This window comes from Convolutriloba macropyga, chromosome 3 (genome assembly GCF_964194025.1).
Source record: "Convolutriloba macropyga chromosome 3, txConMacr16.3, whole genome shotgun sequence".
Classification (NCBI taxonomy): Eukaryota; Metazoa; Xenacoelomorpha; order Acoela; family Convolutidae; genus Convolutriloba; species Convolutriloba macropyga.
The window spans coordinates 70461946-70481569 of NC_134470.1; the positions used below are offsets into that span (position 1 = coordinate 70461946).

The following is a 19624-nucleotide window of genomic DNA, read 5'->3' on the forward strand; positions in this document are numbered from 1 at the left end:
TCTAATTCCAAATAATTCCAATTGCTTTTTGGGTGTAGTCTTTTATGAAAAGAACTCCTCATTTTTTGATGAATTTGAGGTCAATGGGAATTTAAAATTGAACGGGCACAACAAAAAAAACGTGGAATCACACTGAGGCAGCGCAGGTAAGAAAAACATTAGAATTTACTGCTAGAACGGTTATTTCTGATATAAGTGAGAAATCAGGCTGTCGCGAGTTTCAGTTGACTTACCGTGCTTTGACTGTTGCTTTTAAGGTAATCGACTTTTCAATTTCAGTTCATTTCACAACAGTTATTAAAACGTAACAAAATAATTCCATTGGTGCAACTTAGTTTCAACAGTGTGAATTTATTTTTTTTGATGAGTTTTTTTACTTGTTGTAAATGATCGTTGTAAAAAAATTGTCGATTTTTTATTTTTAGTTCTATTATTTACAGTGCTTTTTGACAGCTTGCCTGATCAGTAACGAAAATTATAATTGAAATTAGGCAGTATTTGTGAACTGAGTTTCTTTAATACTCATTCAGGTGATTTGAAAGTCGACTAGAAACAAGAGTTTCTTTCAAAAAAAAAACAATTAATTTTTTTGAGCTTTGATCTGATACTCTTTCTATCTATTTTGCTCTATTTTTCATGTGGTTGACAATTTTTTGAGTAATGACAAAAACAATGTAAACAGTCTAACTTCAATTGTTCCATTTCTCAATCTGTTTAATATTTGCCGTGCTTTGACTGCTGCTTTTAGTGTTCTCATTTTTTCAATAATAAATTTATTCGCAACTGCTGACAAAAAAAAATTAAGTGATTTCAATTGGTGCTGAGATTCAACTGTGAGAATCACATTAATTTTATTCTAATGAGCTTTTTAAATTGAAAATAAATGTTTTGGAAAAGTTTTCGAGAACACTTAAATTTTGATTTTGGTTATGTTCTCCTTCAAATGGTTGGCCACTTGTTTGGCAAATTTCAAAGGATATTAAGCAGACGGATTTCAATTGTGTCCGTTCTTTATGTTTATGCTTTATTTAATTTTTTTTGGGAAACAATTTATAAAATGCGTCGATTTCTTAAGTAACTTTTGAGATTCTGAGGAAACTGTTAGAAGCTCTGAAGAGCTCATTAGTGAAAAACATTGCCGTCCATTTGACCACTGTATTTAGGTTTTAGTTCTATCAGATATGATATTAGCCTTCGAGACTTATTTATTTCTCAGATTTGATGCTCAATTGATAACATTATATTCCTTCTTGTATTCTTAGAACCTAAAAATCTGCAACAATTTATTTCTTTTCTAAGGTGCATCAAAGAGCTTTATATGTAACTTCAGAAGTGCCCGAGCCTCCAAAATTTTTACACTGTTCCTTGTTTTCTTTTAGAAAAACATCTTTTAGGCTGTGAACATGAAAGTTGGGCTCCATATGGTTTGCATCGCGTTTTTAAATCAGATTTTGATCCCTTGTTTTTTTCAAAAAAAATAGGAGAACTTACTGCTAGCCTCATTTTTTTTGTTCAAATAACTTTTGAAATTTTTTGAGGGCATCGTAGGGTAGCAATTATTTTTTTGATGAAATCGGGATTAAAATTTGTCCAACATTCAATCATTTACGACAAATACTGAAGAACTTGAGATGATTGAAAACAAGGAAGCTCTTTTTTTGGCAGTAACTCCATATAGTACAAAAAAATTTCAAAAAGGTATTTTTAAGAATAAACCCGAAGAAAACTTTCAGCGGTTCTTCAAATGTTTTTGGGAGTTCTTAACCCCTGTCTCACGTGCTTTAAACCAACTTTTCATCATATGTTATGTTTATTATTTTTTTCTCTTAGAAAAAGGCAGAAAACCAGTTGAGATCTGTCTATTATTGGTTACCAATTAAAAAATCTTGAAAAGGCGGAAATTCCTTTGAGATTGGTCTACTAAGGGTTAAAAATTGAGAATTTTTTTCCAAAAAAAGAAAATTATTTTTATATTTATCGAACACGAAAAGCCTAAAAATTATGTTTTTAAAGGATTGCGTTCAATTTGTCTACAAGCGCAATTGATTGAACAGATATGAATCATTCGGTTTTTGTGTGTTTTTGGAGATATGAAAAAGAAATTAAACGCTTTTTTAAACCTTATAACAGCTTTTTGATTTTTTTGTGGCACTTAATTTTTTTTCGAACTTGCGTTTTTCATTGAAATTTCTAACAAATCTAGTTTGTCTGGAGCAGCTCTACGTACATAAGTACAGATTTTTATGATTTCCTGCTGCATATAAATTATGTTGATTCGGGTTTTCAAAGAATTGTTGATTTTTTGATGATGTTCAGATCAATCGGAAGACAAATTTGAGGGGGTTATCAGGTATTAAAAGGGGCAGCCACACTGACGAAGTTCAGGTAAAAAAAAATTAAGCTTCAGAGCTTCATTGTCTGTTTTTGAAATAAGAGAGAGAGAGAGAGAGATGAGATGTTTGCAATCTTTTGCTAACCTTCCGTAGTTTGACTGCTGTTTTTAAAGCTCTCGTTTTTAAAACTAACACAACTTTCTACCACAACTCCACAATTTTTCATAAAATATAACAAAACTAATAAAAACTATCAAAACTATTTATAAATACTGGTAATAACTAACTTACAAAAAACTATTAAAACTAAAAACTATTTTTTCTAACTCTAATGAACTTTTCACCTTGAAAATAATTGTTTTGAAAAAAATCACGAGATTATTTAATTTTGCCCTCTTTTATTCCTATGTTACTCTTCCTGTGGTTTCCAACATTTAACGCACTTGAAAGCGTCAGACTTGGTTTGTTCCGTACCTCTGTCTTTCTAAGTTTTTTTTAAACTTTGTTTCTTCAGGAAATTTTTTTTGAGAGTTAGTTTTTTTGAAAATATTTATTGAGTCTTTCTGTAAATTCAACGCATTCCGGAGAACTGAAAAGCTCATTAGTGAAGTAAATCGTCGCCCATTTGACCCTATGCGTAGCATTTGGTTCTGTCAAATTTGATATTATTTCTTGAGACCTCAAGTTTTTAAGAATTGACATAACAATATACTACTTCCTTCTCAGAGAGATGAGACCGAAGCCACAGAAAAACACCAGAAAGTTTTCATTTGTTTTCACAAATGTCTCAAGTGTTAAAATTGTTTCATTATACAGTGATGTATTCTTGAAAAACATTTATCAATATGTGAAGAGGAAAGCTGAGCTTTTTTTTATTGACTTTGCATATATTTTACTGCTTCCTGGACATAACTTTTTGTATGTATTTTTATGCTTTATATCTTTGTTCTGTTTGCTTTTTTAAATCAATCTTTTTGAAACTCGTTTTCGAATAAGTGAGAGGTCATCTGTTTTGGAAAAATCATATCAAATTTCCTATATTTTCCTGCTTTTCAGCTCTTTATAGAAAATTTAAATTTAAACTATTTTATGGTATGGCCTGGGTTTGCCATTAGTTTTCACAATTCAATCTGTATAAACATGATTTTCGATTGGTTTGAAATCTCAGGTATCAAAAAGTATAAAAAATCTTTCTTTATCAAATATAGAACCTCATTTCTGTTATTGCTAACAGAGACTGTCAGTAGTCATGATATCTGTCAGTTATTCATAGTTGCGTTTGTTTGTTTGGGACTTGTCTTGCCATGTCTAAGAAATTCCCAAACAGATTGACTCAATTCACTTGCGTTTTATGATTGGTTACACAACTGATTGAATTCATTTTGATTTATACATGCCGCTTCATTGCATCGTTTTACCAAAACACCAATTAGAGATTTTTCTGAGAAAAAAATTTGAAAAAGTTAAAACCATATTTAAAAAGCCTTGTTTTAACTTCGGTTGTTTAGCATATGTGAAACAAAATCTCAAAGCTAGGAATAATTGAAAAGAGAAGGATTTCACTGAACGCATATGACCTGAGGCCGTTCTTTTTGGGTTGATTTTCGATAAAGTAGGTAAAAAATGAAAGTATTATTGTTTTTTTTTATATATAAAAATGACATCAGAGTTTCTACAACCACATCTAGCAATTTTTTGTTTAAAACGCTCCTGCTGAGAAAATTAGAGAGTATGAAAAACAGCTAACAGATGTCTTTAAAATGATATTGGAATTGTTAATAAAATTCTTTGAGTTCTCAGAGTTATTTGAAAATGAATCGCAATTGTATTCGTGAATAATGCAGCAGAAATAAAAGTCAAAATGATTACTTTCGGTTACAACGCGTCTTAGGAATAGTTTTTGGAGACTATTTACCATAATTTTAGTGCAACTAAGTATTTTGTGAATGAAGGTGACTGGGGTTTCTTGGTACTCTGAATATTCAAATATTTGTTCTTGTTATTTCAGTTTGAAACTAGCTGACTGAATTGGGCACCTTGATAAAAACAATGTTCGGTGCTAAAACAAACGTTTCTAAAATACCATTTTCAATATATAAAATTTGATGTATAAATGCTTTCAAATGCGAAAGTGGCAAAATTTTGTGCCACTCACAGATCAAGCGAGCCTTCTTTTCGGAAATTTTATTGAGACATTTTATAGTAAAATTTTGTTTTAATATTTTAATTTTATGACAAGCTGACTTGGATTTATAAAATCAAATTTCTATTTAGTTTTACTCCACTGATAGTCAATATGGAGTTCGGTTTCTAGGTTTTTAAAAGATTAAGAGAGATTGAGAGAATGTGAAAGTATCATTTTAACATCCAACAGCCATTGAGTTTCACCATAAGAGTTTTTTCTAAAAATGATGAACTATGCTTCGGCGTTAACTTTCTCTCATTTCAGCTTTTCAGATCTCGTGCAAATAACATAAACCGGTGAAAGTTCAATTTGCACAGAATATTTGTGATATCTAAATAGCTTTGCTCTTATTTCTAGCCTTTAGATCACTTATTATACTCCCTAGATACATTTCAGATTTTGTAATTTTCTTTCTCATCGCTTCTTGAAAAAAGTAGAAAACTAACGGTCATAATCTTTTCGTTTTTTTAAACCTGCCACGCGGAATAAGTGGAAATTTACTTGTTATTTTATCATCTGTAGTTCCTTCAGTGCGAAGGTTTTATAGATTATTTGTTCAAAATTGAGGAAATATTCTTGGAGAATTGATTTGAAAATTAAATAGGAAGCCAACCGCCAAAAAAGTCACGCAATAGCAAAGTAGTCAATCGTATATTTACGATAATTACTGTTTTGATGCAAGGATTGTGAGAACTAACAGCCTCATACAAAATTTTGCACAAGATACGCTCTGACGTTTTCAAATTATTTAACGATTAAGAACAGACTAATTAGGAAATCTACTTACTTCTAAGCTGGCAGGTCCATGAAGTTGAAATCATCTGTAAATTATTCGTCTGAATTAATCCGCTTAAGAAGACCATAGGAGGACAATTCTCTCTTCTTATTTCTGTTTTTATGACGATATGAAGGATAAAAAGTTATTTACAAAGTTTTTTTAATCACAATTTTGCTCAAGTTAACTAACTCATTATGTTTGAAATTAGATTCATACAAAGAAAACCAATTTTAGAGATGATGATTTACAACAAATTAGCTGCTGGGCAAGATTTGCTCACAATTGTGCTTTTCGGTACTTTAAGATGGACCATTTTTGTAAATGATTTATTTTATTTATTTCTTTGGCACTTCTGCATGAAATTAATGCAGAATCCATGTATCAATATAAGAAGCAAAATTCAACTCAATTTAGTTGGCTCACTTGTGGAATAATAGTTTTTTTGTTCAATTGACTTCAATTTTTAATTCAAACTGGTTAAACTTTCAAAAAGAGTTCATTAACTTTTTATTCTTAAAAGGTCGTTACGCCCTTTTCTATTCAGTTGTTTGAAACATAGTTTACACAAAATTTGATCGATCTTTTTCTCTAAGCGAACAGAGTTGAATTTAATTTTGCGCATTGAAAACTAAAACCAATTATGGTCACACTTTTTCACGTGCTGAGGACTAAGTTCTGATCACAAGGTGTCAAAGCTTTATCATTCCGTCTCGTGCGACAAAACGACACAAGAGCACAAGTATTGGAGATATAATGCAGATATATCGGCAAAAATTTGGGAAGGCATATGCAAGGCAGGTTATATTTATTCAAAAAAAATCGCGTTCGGATTGCGCATCAAACAGGAAAGATAACACGTAATTCCTTAAGTTAATTTTAATTTTTTCCCTTGCTTGAAAACAAATACATCAAATTTAAAACCTTAAGGCTGTAGGTGAAAATGGAGTTTATTGAATAGAAAAAAAAGCATCTAAAACGAAAGTTGATTTTCTCAGAAAAAAATATTTAAAAGAGAAAAAGCTAGAATTTTCAATAGGATTTTTGATAGTGCATTCGGAACGATTTTTTGTCTATAGAAAGAATTCAAGAACAGAGAGGGGAAATAAGAAGCATATTTTTGTTGAAAGTGAGAAAATTTACAATTTTATAAACTCGTTTTGTTCCAAAATCATGTGCTTCTAGAGGATATAAGGTTATCTAGTTTTCTTAGAGTGCCTTCTTTTTGCAGAAAGATAGATTAGAGAAAAGGCAGAAAAAAAAGCTTTTTTCAAAAAAGAAACTCAAAACGACAGTTTTCAATTTCTCCTTAACTTTTATTCTTTTGTTATTTCTTAAATTTTATGTTTACTCGATGGCTCTGTTTGCTGTCCTGGCCAGAATTCAGTTGTCCTTGGAAGTTTCAAAAATTCATCTAACATAGAAGTTGTTTTACATATATATTCCAAAGAAAAAAAAATAAGTTTCGAATCCCCCATTTTGTCTTAAAATCGCCGAAAATTCTAACATTTTATTTCTCTAGTTCACTCGGAGTTTCGTTGGATATTATTAAATATTGCAAAAACAGAAAGTTGATGCTGAAATTTGAGAAATCTAAACAAAATACAGTATCAAAAAAATGCTGCGAGAAAAAACACAATCGTAACAAAAGTTGATTTTTTGCACAATATTGCATTTTTTGTGTTACAGGTCTTAGTAATAATTTTTAGTGGTTAACAACAAAATGATATCACTAATTTGTCTGAAAAGATTTAGTAGCTGTTAAAAATTTGCCGTTTAGCTGGCACTAATTACAATTTTTTCAAACCTTGATGCAACAATCTGCTCTGTGCTTGAAACATGATAAATTTCTAATATCTTTTCTTAAAACAGCAAATCACACTGCCTGTGAGATTTTCTTAAATTTAGTGTGGTTTAAAGTTTAGATAATAAAAAGCGGTTGTTGCAATGGTATTCATATTTCACTCAAACTACATAATTATGGCTACTTCATTTTATCAAATGATTACATTTTTCATCAAAAAAGGTTTACTCATAAAAACCTATGGTTCAGTACATTTCTTGATTAAAGAAAACCGTAATGAAAAGCAAGCGAAACCATAAAAAAAGTAAAAAGAAGATACTTTTGATCTCAAAGCGGGGTGACCGCGAAACTAACGAAACAGTGATCTGTTTTGCAAATCTGATCAAAGACTGACTCATTCCCATGCTTTTTTTTTGCTTTTTCGAAAAAATTGTAAACTGAAACTAAAAAGATTGTTTGTTTGATGCATTCAGACCTTCCGTAGTTGCAATTGAAAATATTCCTCTTTTTGTAGGCTATTTATTAGAACTCATCTGCATTTGACCTTATAAAGTCATAAATTGTTTTTCAATAGTTAGTCACTCCTCTCTGTTTTCTTCAATAAAGAAACTTAAACTACAGTTTCCAAATCAAAGTTTTGGCATGAAAATCCTAAAATCTTAAAGTTAATGTCTCTAATTCCATACGCTTGCATCATTTTATTTGAAATAAGGTTATCGTGATTACATATTTTCAAAATTAATATCAACTATCGGCGGGCAAATAAAACATTTTTGTTCGGCTGGAGATGAATATGTTAACATTCTATGTTGCATGCTTCTTCATTTTGCCAACTGGCAATTACTATAATTTTTTAATCTGAAAAAGAGTTATAGGTGCTTATTGTTTTTTTGTGTGTGAATTATATTTATGTGCATCACATGTGCAGCAAAGTATCAGCGGTTGAGACTTTTCTTAGATAATATTTAACAACTGCGCCGAAACTCATTGATTAATCAAAAAACTCAGCTCAAAAACCGTATATAAGAATGCGCTGAAAAACGCTGAATGGAGCTAAGATTGTTTGAATTACTGAGCTTTTCAGCTGCACTCAAAAGCCACTGTGAATTGAACCCGGGATCCATCATGTAATTTGTAGTTTAATACTACAACTAACCGTTAATGTAGTTGAAATTGTAATAATCAAAATATATCGTTCATTTCAAAATTGATCAGGAAAAGTTAAATAAAGATAAATTCAAATTCCAGAAAACTTGTATAACTCTGAAAATATATTTAAATTACCAAAGACATTCCAGGTTTTTTTTCGAGGCATTATAAATATAGTCACCAAAGAACAAATATGAGAAACAAAAGAAAAATATCAAAAAATGAAGAATCAATATATTAATTTTGAACAGAATTTATGAGAAATTTAATTCAACAAAATTGATAAAGATGCGGCCAATTTTTATAAATCACGCAAAAGAGGGGAAATTTGCATTTATGGGCTATTGGAAACCTAAATTCCCCAAAAAAGTTGCCCAAAATGACAAATGTGGGAATTTTTCTGCTCTCTCGGGCCCTTTTTAGCAGGTGGGCACCACATGGTGTTAAGTGGCACTTTAATCACGCGGAAGAGGCCATTAAGCGCCGACAATAGTCATTTCTGTTTCTGTTTTTAAGTGTCCGTGGTGAAGGGAAAATGAACATAGAAGAAATGGCAAAACAACATTTAATTTGTATTCTTTTACAACCCCCCTCCCCTCCCCTGCCACCCCCTCCTCCCCACCCTTCCAGTCTGATGCAATTAAGCATATTTCTAAAAAGAATGACTTGAGATGAACTATAAATATTTAGAGATATTTTGATCAATTGGTCATGTGTTTTGCGTGCAACTCTATACCATACTAATCCATGGACTCTATACCATACTAATCCATTGACTCTATACCATACTAATCCATTGACTCTATACCTTACTAATCCATTGACGGTACTACTAAAACAAAAAAGTTATTTTCTTTTTGATTGCTTCCTTGATCAGTGAAAGAGGGGGTTGGTTTGTGTTCACATTTTAGTATGGAGGTTACCCTCGCTCGCCCATCTTCCCTCCCTTTCACCCCCCCCCCCCCTGTTATTTTTTTTAAAATCAAGTATGTATAATAAGCAATTGCATGAGCAGTAAAAGATAACTATAGAACAAATAAAATAGGAAAATCTTTTAGTTATTAAGGGTGAGAGTAATAATTACAAACCTTCTTGCCGTGAAATGATTAAGTAAATGCAAACCAGTGAAGCAATAAAAACGCTTGTGTAATGATAATCTAAAATTAAATTGCTCCAGAAAATTTCCCATTTTCACGGAAAGCGCTCTCGCTGCAATCTTCTATACAGTGACTTTATATATACGTAAAGCTGTGCAAATGATGAATAATTAATCTCTCTTAAATTGTTTACAAAACTGTTCAGCTGAAGTAAATAAAGTGATCTTAAAAGGCCGCCTTTTTAAACCACAATGGTTTCAAATTTAAAAACCTAGTATCGTCGGGCAGTCTTATTAAACTACGCACACTAAATAAAGTCAAGGTATTTTTTACCTTGAAAAACATCCTAACTCACCTTGACTGTTAAGGTAGATTGGCCTCTCCTTAACTCACCTTAAGTAACCCTAACTTTACCTGAACTTTACCTGAAAAGTTAAGGCCTAACTACCTTAAGAAAAATTGCGCCGTAAAATTTATTTTTCAAGCCGTGTTTTAAGGGACAACTTGTATGTTTTTTATACAAAAGTCATGCGTAATCTGTAACTGCAAAGTCAGAAAAACAATTACAAAGTCTGGTTTTACATAACCAGAATTTCACAAGCAAACCGACTCAATTCTTCGAGGTTGAAGATATAAACGCACTGAGTACAATGTGAACTGTAATAAATGTTTTTTTCTGCAATGTCATGGTGCATACACTATGGTACCAAAAAGCTGCGTACACCTAAAGATTTTTTAAAAAGCAATACAAATATCAAATAAAATAACATTTTGAGCTCAAACTTGTTCTCTAATAATGCGTCATTACACCTTTAGCTCTTTTAAACGTCTAACAGACGGTTTGTATAGTTTCCATACAGGTTTATCACGACGTCTGTGTCAATTTCATTCCAAATTTCACACACTTTTTATCCTAAATTTTCCCAAAAAACTGTCTGTTTTTTAATCGTTGCTTCAAAATGGCCAATAAATTTTCAATATGATTCAAATCTGGACTGTATGCTGGACATTCCAGCAGCTTTCACTCTTTATCTTGAAAACAATCGCCAATAATCTTCGATTTATACAGCGAAAAATGATCTTGTTGGAAAGTAATGTTCAGGAAATGCATTTTTTTGTAAATTTTCAATGTTTTCAAATAACCGACAGCCTCTAAGAACTCTAAAAATTCCGTCGTTGGAGATGCAAAGCCTTGTTTCTTCAGTAAAAACCACATTCTACCACAAAAAAGAGGCTTCTTGAGCATATCGATAGACCATTTTAAACGAAAATACTTGCTTTTCTTCTTCTAATTGTCTTTTTCGCAGCATTTCTTAAAAAAACCAAACGCCAATTTTTTGAAAATTTGTCTAACTGTACCACTGGAAATTCTATTGTAGCAAGAGAAAGCGTTATGAGCAACTCTAATGCGCTTCAGTGAGGCTTTGGGATCTTTCAAAACATGGGTAATTAATTTTTTCTGATTTTTTTTTGACAATTTGTGGGTCTTCCGCTCGAATTTTGGGCCTCGAAACTGTTAGTTTTCAAGTAACATTTGTATGCATACTGTGCACTAGATCTCGTAGCGTAGCAACTTGGCAAGCGGTGAAAGAGCAAAGCTGTTGAACCACCTTTTCTGTTTAAGCGGTGAAGGTGAGAATGAAACTTCTCTTAAAATATCCTAAATTCACACTTTTTCACGCCTTAGCGCAAATTATACTTATGAAGCAAGAATCAAGTTTTAAAACTAGAAATTAAGTTGTTCGGTTTCTTTGGTGACATAGTGTAACTGCCCAAAAAACAAATAGTATCAAAAATGAAAGAAAATTGAGTTTTCTGAGGTCTTTTTCATCACAAAAAACACGATTGAAGATACACACAAAACCATATAGAATATTGATAGCAAAAATGGGACCTTAGAGAGTCCGTACCAGTCAAGGAAAGTTATACAAGGTGGTCGTTTTATCTAAAAATGGATGCCACAAACAAAAATGGATGCCACATCTTAGACAAAAATGGATGCCACAAAAAAATTTCGAAAATGAAAATAAGTTGACGTACTTGGTCTTTTCGTTGAAACATTGTTGACTGTTCACAGCCGATGCTTGATTAGAAAGTCTTCATTTGATTATAGTCTGCCATGTACTTTCTTTAGCTCCTCACGTTTTGGAGTGAAGTCTACGGTGGATGGCTGACTGAAGTTTGGGTCCGCAAGATTGAAGTCCTGACGTTTTGTCCAATCGTTGACATTTACGCAAGGCGAAGTCAAATTGGTAATCAAATTGGCTAAGATTGTTGTTCTGATGTTAATGAAGTTTTCATCTTAAGATTTCAGAAAAAAAGTTACTGATCATTTCTTGTTGTTTACTTTTTTAACTCCGAGTCCGAAGACCGGGCAATCGGCTCATTCTTTTTTCATTCCAAAGTGTTGTACTGCATCCTCCGTGATGAGGTTGCTTTGAGATTCTGAGTCTGGAGGGGCTCTGCGTTCAATTGCTTTTCCGTTGTTGTACACTGGTACGGTTGCGGTCGGATGAAGTCTTTTTCTTCCTCGTTCTGCGACTGTGCTACGGTTGTAAAGTTTTCTGTGCTTTTGCTGACTGTCCTCAATGCTTGAAATCTCGGTGCTTTTGAAGTTGTCTTTGGATTGCTATTTTTTGGAAAATGCATAAGAATGTTGTGTTTTTGGTTGCAATTCCTAACCGTTGAACCATGGAATTGTTTACAGCATTGTCCAGGGCTTAGGGAGTTGAAGCAATTCCCGTTATCTACATCAACTGAGCTCGATCCCTTACCAAAAGTGCTTTGAATTTTTGACTTTTTTATAATTTATTTTGTCGCAACATTCACACGTTGTTGTCAATGATATGGCTTGATTTAAATGAAATCTTCGGAGGTGTCGGGTGCTTGAAGGCTGCTTGCCAATGATTGATGATGCCTGCTAAGTGGCTTCTTTAAGGGAGTGTTTTTTCGTTCATAAAATTTTTCATATCAAGAAACCGTTGGGGATCGCTACCAGGGATGAAACTTCATTTGTTACTGGTCTCTCTGAAAACTTTGCGTGAATATGGACACGTGAAATAAGACGATTATTTTCGAATTTGATCTACAGGATGTTGCATGCTGGACTGAAGTCTGCGTCTGTGATTTTGAGTGAGGTTGAAGTCTTTAATGCATATGTTTTTACTGATGTTTTGAGATACTGAAGCTTTTTAATTGTTTTTTGCTCCTTTGAATTGGTCAAAGAAGGATGTCCAGTCCTCATAGTCTCCACAAAAATTGATTTGCTGCAGCTTTGGCAGTTTCACACTGCCAAAGGCAGGTCAAGTTTCTAATCGAGGTGTCGAACTTCTTGCTGGGGATCTTTCGTACATGACAAGTCTGTTGATTAGGTAACAAGTCCTGTCTCGTCTTCGTATTTTTCTGATTCTTCGATTTCCACGTCGAGTCTTTCTTTTTCGGTGTCATCAATCAGGTCTCGAACTTTCTGATTCTTGTCTGTCAGTGCCACTTGTTTTAAGGTCAACAATGTCGATACTCAAGTCGTATGAGCTCCTCTTCATGGCATTTTGTTCAGGTTTATCTGATATCGTTTTCTCTTCGTTGTTTATTCTGATTGCAAGGGTGCAGTGGTTTGTTTTTGAGTTTTTCAGTATCTCGGGGTTTTCTGTCTTTGGTGAAAGTTTGCGTCTGATACTTTTTCGTTTGTCTTTTGCTTTGTTAATATACTAAGTGGCTTGGTCTCTGCTGTTTAGTTGTCTTCGCTGTGTTGGTTTTTGCTGGGTCTTTGTCTTTGTAGTGATGGTCTTTCGTTTAGGTGTCTTTAATGCGAGCGATTGTTGCTGGATAAAAGCAAAAGAAAAAACACCAAAACTCCAACTATCTGTCCCCCGACCAAGAAGACAACTGAAAAACCCAACAAAGCTACACTTAGTCTTAGAACCGCAGAGGGGACGATTGTGGGTACCTAGTTTGAGGGTTTCACCGTTCTTTGTTTTTAGTAAAAACAACTACTCAAATTTCTGCTGGCATATATTTCCCCACTACATAACTCTTGTCCAGGAATCCACTTCAACCAACCTGTCGGCAATTTAAGTCAATCAACTTAAATGAACTGAGGGGGATAGTTATCTGATGGTTGTCTGCTTTTTTATGATAATTAGCCTATATTTGATACCCCAAGTTAGCCTATAATAGTTCTATGTAACTCCCTTGATAGAGATTCTAACGTCTAATTTGAGCTGTTCCTAACCCGCGCGCGTTTGCTCAATCTAATTCTAAATTATATCCTATGACTTTGCTCTGCTGACCAGAATTAAATACAAATTCAGTTCATTAATTTTGATTTCCATTGAAGCTAGGCTTCAACACTTTTGCTTACGTATAGTTTTTTGAAACCAAATGGAAACAATCTTGTCGTTGTGAAAGTTACAGTTTTTGTGACTGTGTTAGGGCACGTGGTAATTCTCTGTTAAACTTTTTATTGAGACCTTAAAAATTGTTTCGACCTTGAACTTTGTTCTTTCGATCTTTTCTAAAAGTTCTATTAACATCAAGTTTCAACAGCCCTCTAACGTGCAATTATTATTTTTCCATTAGTGGTTTTCTGAACGATATGTATGTTTTTGAAAGTTTTCTATCCTTTCATCATTCGGTAGCCAATTAAGTCAGCAATAAGGATGAGAGGGGTCGGAACATTATGTGCGTATTCGCTTTACCGGGCCTCCTTGTTGAGTTGTCTTTTACATTTTATTTAACAATAAATGTTCATTGTTAATGTTCACCAAACTATTTCACAGAAATTGCTTCTATTAAATTTCATCATAAAATCACCGACTAGAGAGAAAAAAAATGACAATTTTCTCTCGCTAAGATACGCAGCGAAATCTTGAAAAAGCTAGAAAAATTAAAACCTTTTTGTTTTTCCAGACCTCAAAAGACTGTTTAACCTCAGTGGGTAAATTAATCTGGTTCACCATACAGACAAGATAACATAATTTGTAGTCATTCTGAAAACTGCTTTTGGTGAAAGCTTTACAAAGACCATTTGGAATTCTGAGATATCCTTAGTCTTCCCTTGAATATCAGTTATACATAATTATGGTTTCCAAAGGGCACGAAAGAGATATCCGAAAGCATTATTGACCATTTTAAATTGCAAATAGTTAAGTAATAGTTTTGAAGTTTATATATGCCTTTTGCTGAGCTGCAAAATATCCATGAGAATTTTTTGATGCCTTAAGACAATATGGTAATCAAATTTTCAAATCTATATATGATATGGGCAAAACTGTTTTACGCTATTCGGGCCTTTTGAGAACACAATTTTTGATAAATTTGATATATGATTTGTGCAAACATGTGTCTTCCATATTTTATCAATTATAAGTACTTTATACCGCAATTTTAATTATGAAATGATTTAGAAATCATACAGGGGTCATTCAAAAAATTTAAAAACCTAAAAACAACAATTGAGTTTGATTTTACACTTTTTTTCGGTGGACTACGACACAGCGAAACAAGCGTTTTATTTTTTTTCAACTAAGGAATTAGACAAGCTATCTATTCCTGAATATTAATTGAATGGAAGCGAGTAAAGAGTACGTATATACGTTATAGTCTTCAATCGCACATTCTTTTCATAGTCATCTCAGGTTTCAGATGTCAGATTATACTTTGAACAGTAGCAGTTAATTATTTAATAATAAAATTATTGTGATCACAGTTGAAAGAATGTACAAGCCAGCTGGGCTATTCAGTTGAACACTTCAAAAAAAGAGTTGATTGATACGCGTATAATTTCAACATCAAATGTTAATTATAAAAGAGTTTAAGACAAAAGAAATGATTGAAAATTTTGGAAAAAATATATGACGTACCAATTGAAACAGAGACGCATTGATGCTAAGAGTGTAAATTTGATCATTGAAAAAGCAAAATAATGATGTCTTCCAAACACAACAGGCGCCGTATAATGTTTAATTTCCTTAAAAAAATGGTTAAAGAATATAACCTTCAGAAAACATCAGCATTTTTTTTTTTACTAATTTCAAAATTAACCTCCGCTTAACCACCATAAAAGAAACATACCAATCAAAAAATTCTATATAAGGAATTTTTGGAAACTTGCAACGAAACAAGCAGCTAACGGAAAAGTTTTTGATTTCGGCTCATAAACATTTCCAAAAGGCCGATTGCAGTTCCGAAAATACTTTTATGTGCATAAAAAGTCGAGATTCGGTTCACTTTTATGATAACCTACTTACCGTAAAATACAATACAAAATTATTATTGATCGTTTCATGGTTACAAATTTCCATAAAAATAAATTCTTGGTAAAATTTGCATTAAATTAAATATCTTTGGAAACCACGCTGACTCCCAGCACTCTTTGTTGGCACTTATGTTGCATCTTTTTTTTTCAATATGAGCTACTACAGTTTTTGAAGATATTTCGTTGGGAAGGGCTGTTTGACGTTTGAACTACAAAAATTATTGCATACAGTTTTTGTTTTATAAAAACTCTCGTGAACTTTGCATCAATGTCGTAATTTTGCATATCTTTTTACCTTAAACAGGGAATAAAAATATATCAACAATCAATAAAAAAAACTGACAGTCATAGACACATTTTAGTGCAAGTCAAACCTGTTTTATTGGTTGTTTTAAGAGCAAACTGTGTTTTTTAGCGTTAGAGAAAAATTTACATCTTTTTTCTCTTTCAATTATTTCATTATATATTGTAAAAATTCGGATAATTGTGGTTGCATTTTGGTTGGCTGTTACCTGTTAAAAAATAATTCAACTCAATTATAACAATAATAACAACTCCATAAACACCTTTTTCATTACTCATTGTAGAATATAAAAATACTTCATATGAAATATTTAGTTCTCAGTTTTTGTTCCGTGCAACAAAAATGGGGAAAGAACTACATATTCAAATGGGTTTTTTTGATCAGTCAGTTTTCGCAGATCAATATTCTCACAGTAGAGGATTGTGAGTGGTATCATTAGAGCACTTGTCAACAGTAGCGTTGCAAACTAAAAAGATTTTTTTTTATTCTCCTTTTTCCCAAGGAGTTACGGAGAGTTAAAGGTTTGTGAACGTTAGCCTAACTTCCGTTGCGCTGTTCACAAATTTGCAAAAATTTTGATTGTTTTTTTGGTAAAGTTGGATAGAATTTATAACGAGTCTTTTTGGTTTTACGTTTGAAGAGAGAAAAGTGTTGGCAAATTTTTTGAAAGAATTTAAAAACTTCTAACATAATCTGTACTAAGAATTACTCAGATATTCGATAATTGTACTTCTGGTCCCTCAGAAACATTTTGAGAAAAAAGTTTTTGCCGTGTCTCGCTAATGTAAACCGATATTTTTAAAAAACGCAAAGTTTGTTTTTTGACAAGTTAAGATATTCGTTTGCCAAAAAAACCTTTTCTGCAATATTTAAGAATAGATGAGGTTTAACAGCCGTGACAGTTTGGGTCTCATCGTTAGGTTTTGAAATGAAGAAGGATTCGGATTGTATATTGGGTCTGTTTTATAGAAATAATTTTCGGATTTCTTTCATCCCAGTTACAGGAAAGAAATTTTTATTTACACGTTCAATTTATAAGAACTCTTTTGAAGCTCCAAAAAAGTTCTTGAAAACAATATTCTGTTTTATGTGTAATACTCATGGTTTTTAATGGTTCTGACAATTTGTTTTTGTGAATTTTTAACGAATTATCAAGATTTGCTGAAATTTGATGTATTTTTTGTAGTCTTATAATAGAGTGCAATTCTTCAAATTGCGTACTTACAGAGCTTTTAAAGAAACTATCTAAAGCTTTCAGTTGATTGAAAGCTTTTTATAGTAACATTTGTTTTTAATATAAAAGTTCATTGCTCAAACTTGCTATTTCGGAATCATTTCTTACTTTTTTGGTTATAAAGAGAAGCAATAAGAATTTGACCTGTTTTGCTTCTGTTGAGGAATTTTATAGTTCAGGAATGATGGGGACTGTAATACGGATGTAAGTAAAATTTTTGAATAACTTTCGCATTTTTTGTTTATTTTTATGCTATTGTGAGACAAAAATGATTTCAATGATTTCAACGTAAACATGGAATAAAATTATATCAACAGTCAATAAAAAAGTCATAGACACATTTTAGTGCGAGTCAAACCTGTTTTATTGGTTGTTTTAAGAGCAAACTGTGTTTTTTTGTGTTCGAGAAAAATTTACTTCTTTTTCTCTTTCATTTATTTCATCATGTATTGAAAAAATTCGGATAATTTTGGTTGCATTTTGGTTGGCTGTTACCTGTTAAAAAATTTGATGAATCAATGATAACAATAATAAAAACTCAATATACAGCTTTTTCATTACTCATTGTACAATATAAAAACAATTCATATGGAATATTTAGTTCTCAGTTTTGTTCCGTGCAACATAAATGGGGAAAAAACTACATACTCAACTGGATTTTTATCGTTGAGTCAAGTATTGCAGATCAATATGCTCACCGTAGAGGATTGTGAGTGGTATCATTAGAAAATTTGTCAACAGTAGCATTGCAAACTAAAAAGATTTTTTTGTTTTTGTTTTTCCAAACGAGTTACTGAGGTTTAAAGATTTGTGAACGATAGCCTATCTTCCGTTGCTTTGTTCATAATTTTGCAAAAATTTTGATTGTCTTTTTGGTAAAGTTTGATAAAATTTATAACGATAGTCTTTTTGGTTTTACGTTTGAAGAGAGAAAAGAGTTGGCAAATTGTTTGAAAGAATTTAACAACTTCTAACATAATCTGTACTAAGGTTTACTCAGATATTCGATAACTGTACCTCAGGTTCCTCAAAAAATTTTCTAGAAAAATTTTTTTGCCTTGTCTCGCTAATGTAAACCAATATTTATAAAAAAACGCAAAGTTTGTTTTTTGATAAGTTAAGATATTCGTTTGCCAAAAAAACCTTTTCTGCAATATTTAAGAATAGATGAGGTTTAACAGCCGTGACAGTTTGGGTCTCATCGTTAGGTTTTGAAATGAAGAAGGATTCGGATTGTATATTGGGTCTGTTTTATAGAAATAATTTTCGGATTTCTTTCATCCCAGTTACAGGAAAGAAATTTTTATTTACACGTTCAATTTATAAGAACTCTTTTGAAGCTCCAAAAAAGTTCTTGAAAACAATATTCTGTTTTATGTGTAATACTCATGGTTTTTAATGGTTCTGACAATTTGTTTTTGTAAGTTTTTAACGAATTATTGAGATTTGCCGAAATTTGACGTACTTTATGTAAACTCATAATAGAGAGTAAATCTTCAAACGTCAAATTGCTCACTTACGGAGCTTTTAAAGACACTATCTATTGCTTGCAGTTGATACAAGGCTTTTTATAATATTATTTAATATAAAAGTTCATTGGTCAAACTTGCTATTTCGGAATCATTTTTTACTTTTTTTGGGTTTAAATGAGAAGCAGTTAGAACTTGACCTATTTAGCTTTGGTTGAGGAAACTTATAGTTCAGGAATGATGGGGACGGTAATATGGTTGTAAGTAAAATTTCTGAAGAACTTTCACTTTTTTTGTTTATTTTTATGTTATTGTGAGACAAAAACTATTTCAATGATTTCAAATTATACAGGGGGAAAAATATATCAACAGTCAATAAAAAAGACTGACAGTCATAGACACATTTTAGTGGGACTCAAATCTTTTTTATTGGTTGTTTTAAGAGCAATCTGTGTTTTTTAGTGTTCGAGAAAAATTTACTTCTTTTTTCTCTTTCAATTATTTCATTATGTATTGTAAAAATTCGGACAATTGTGGTTGCATTTTGGTTGGCTGTTACCTGTTAAAAAGTTGGTTCAACTCAATGATAACAATAATATTAACTCAATAAACAGCTTTTTCATTACTCATTAAGGAATAAAAAATACCGATATACAGATATCATTTTCCGCAGATCAATTTGCTCACCGTAGAGGATTGTGAGTGGTATCATTAGAAAACTTGTCAGCAGTAGCATTGCAAACTAAAAGGATTTTGTGTAATTTTGCTTTTCCAAGGAGTTACGAAGGTTTAAAGTTTTGTGAACGTTAGCCTAACTTCCGTTGCTTTGTTCACAATTTTGCAAAAATTTTGATTTTTTTTGCTAAAGTTTGATAGAATTATTAACGATAGTCTTATTGGTTTTACGATTGAAAAGAGAAAAGAGTTGACAAATTCTTTGAACGAATTTAAAAACTTCTAACATAATCTGTACTAAGGTTTACTCAGATATTCGATAACTGTACCTCCAGTTCCTCAA

The 19624-nt window shown here is 32.0% G+C and overlaps 1 protein-coding gene across 3 annotated transcripts in view; it reads right to left on the minus strand.

Moving 5' to 3' along the window:
- The window catches only part of LOC142336418 (uncharacterized), a 132384-nt gene extending 124034 nt beyond the window's left edge, over positions 1–8350 (minus strand). For 2 of the 3 annotated variants that reach the window (XM_075385247.1, XM_075385242.1), the window contains exon 1: positions 5306–5738. The gene's annotated coding sequence lies outside the window, so the exon portion shown is untranslated. Of the gene's footprint in view, positions 1–5305; positions 5739–8253 lie in introns of those variants that run through there. The other variant, XM_075385243.1, reaches the window with a different exon arrangement.
- Positions 8351–19624: the final 11274 nt, after the last annotated feature.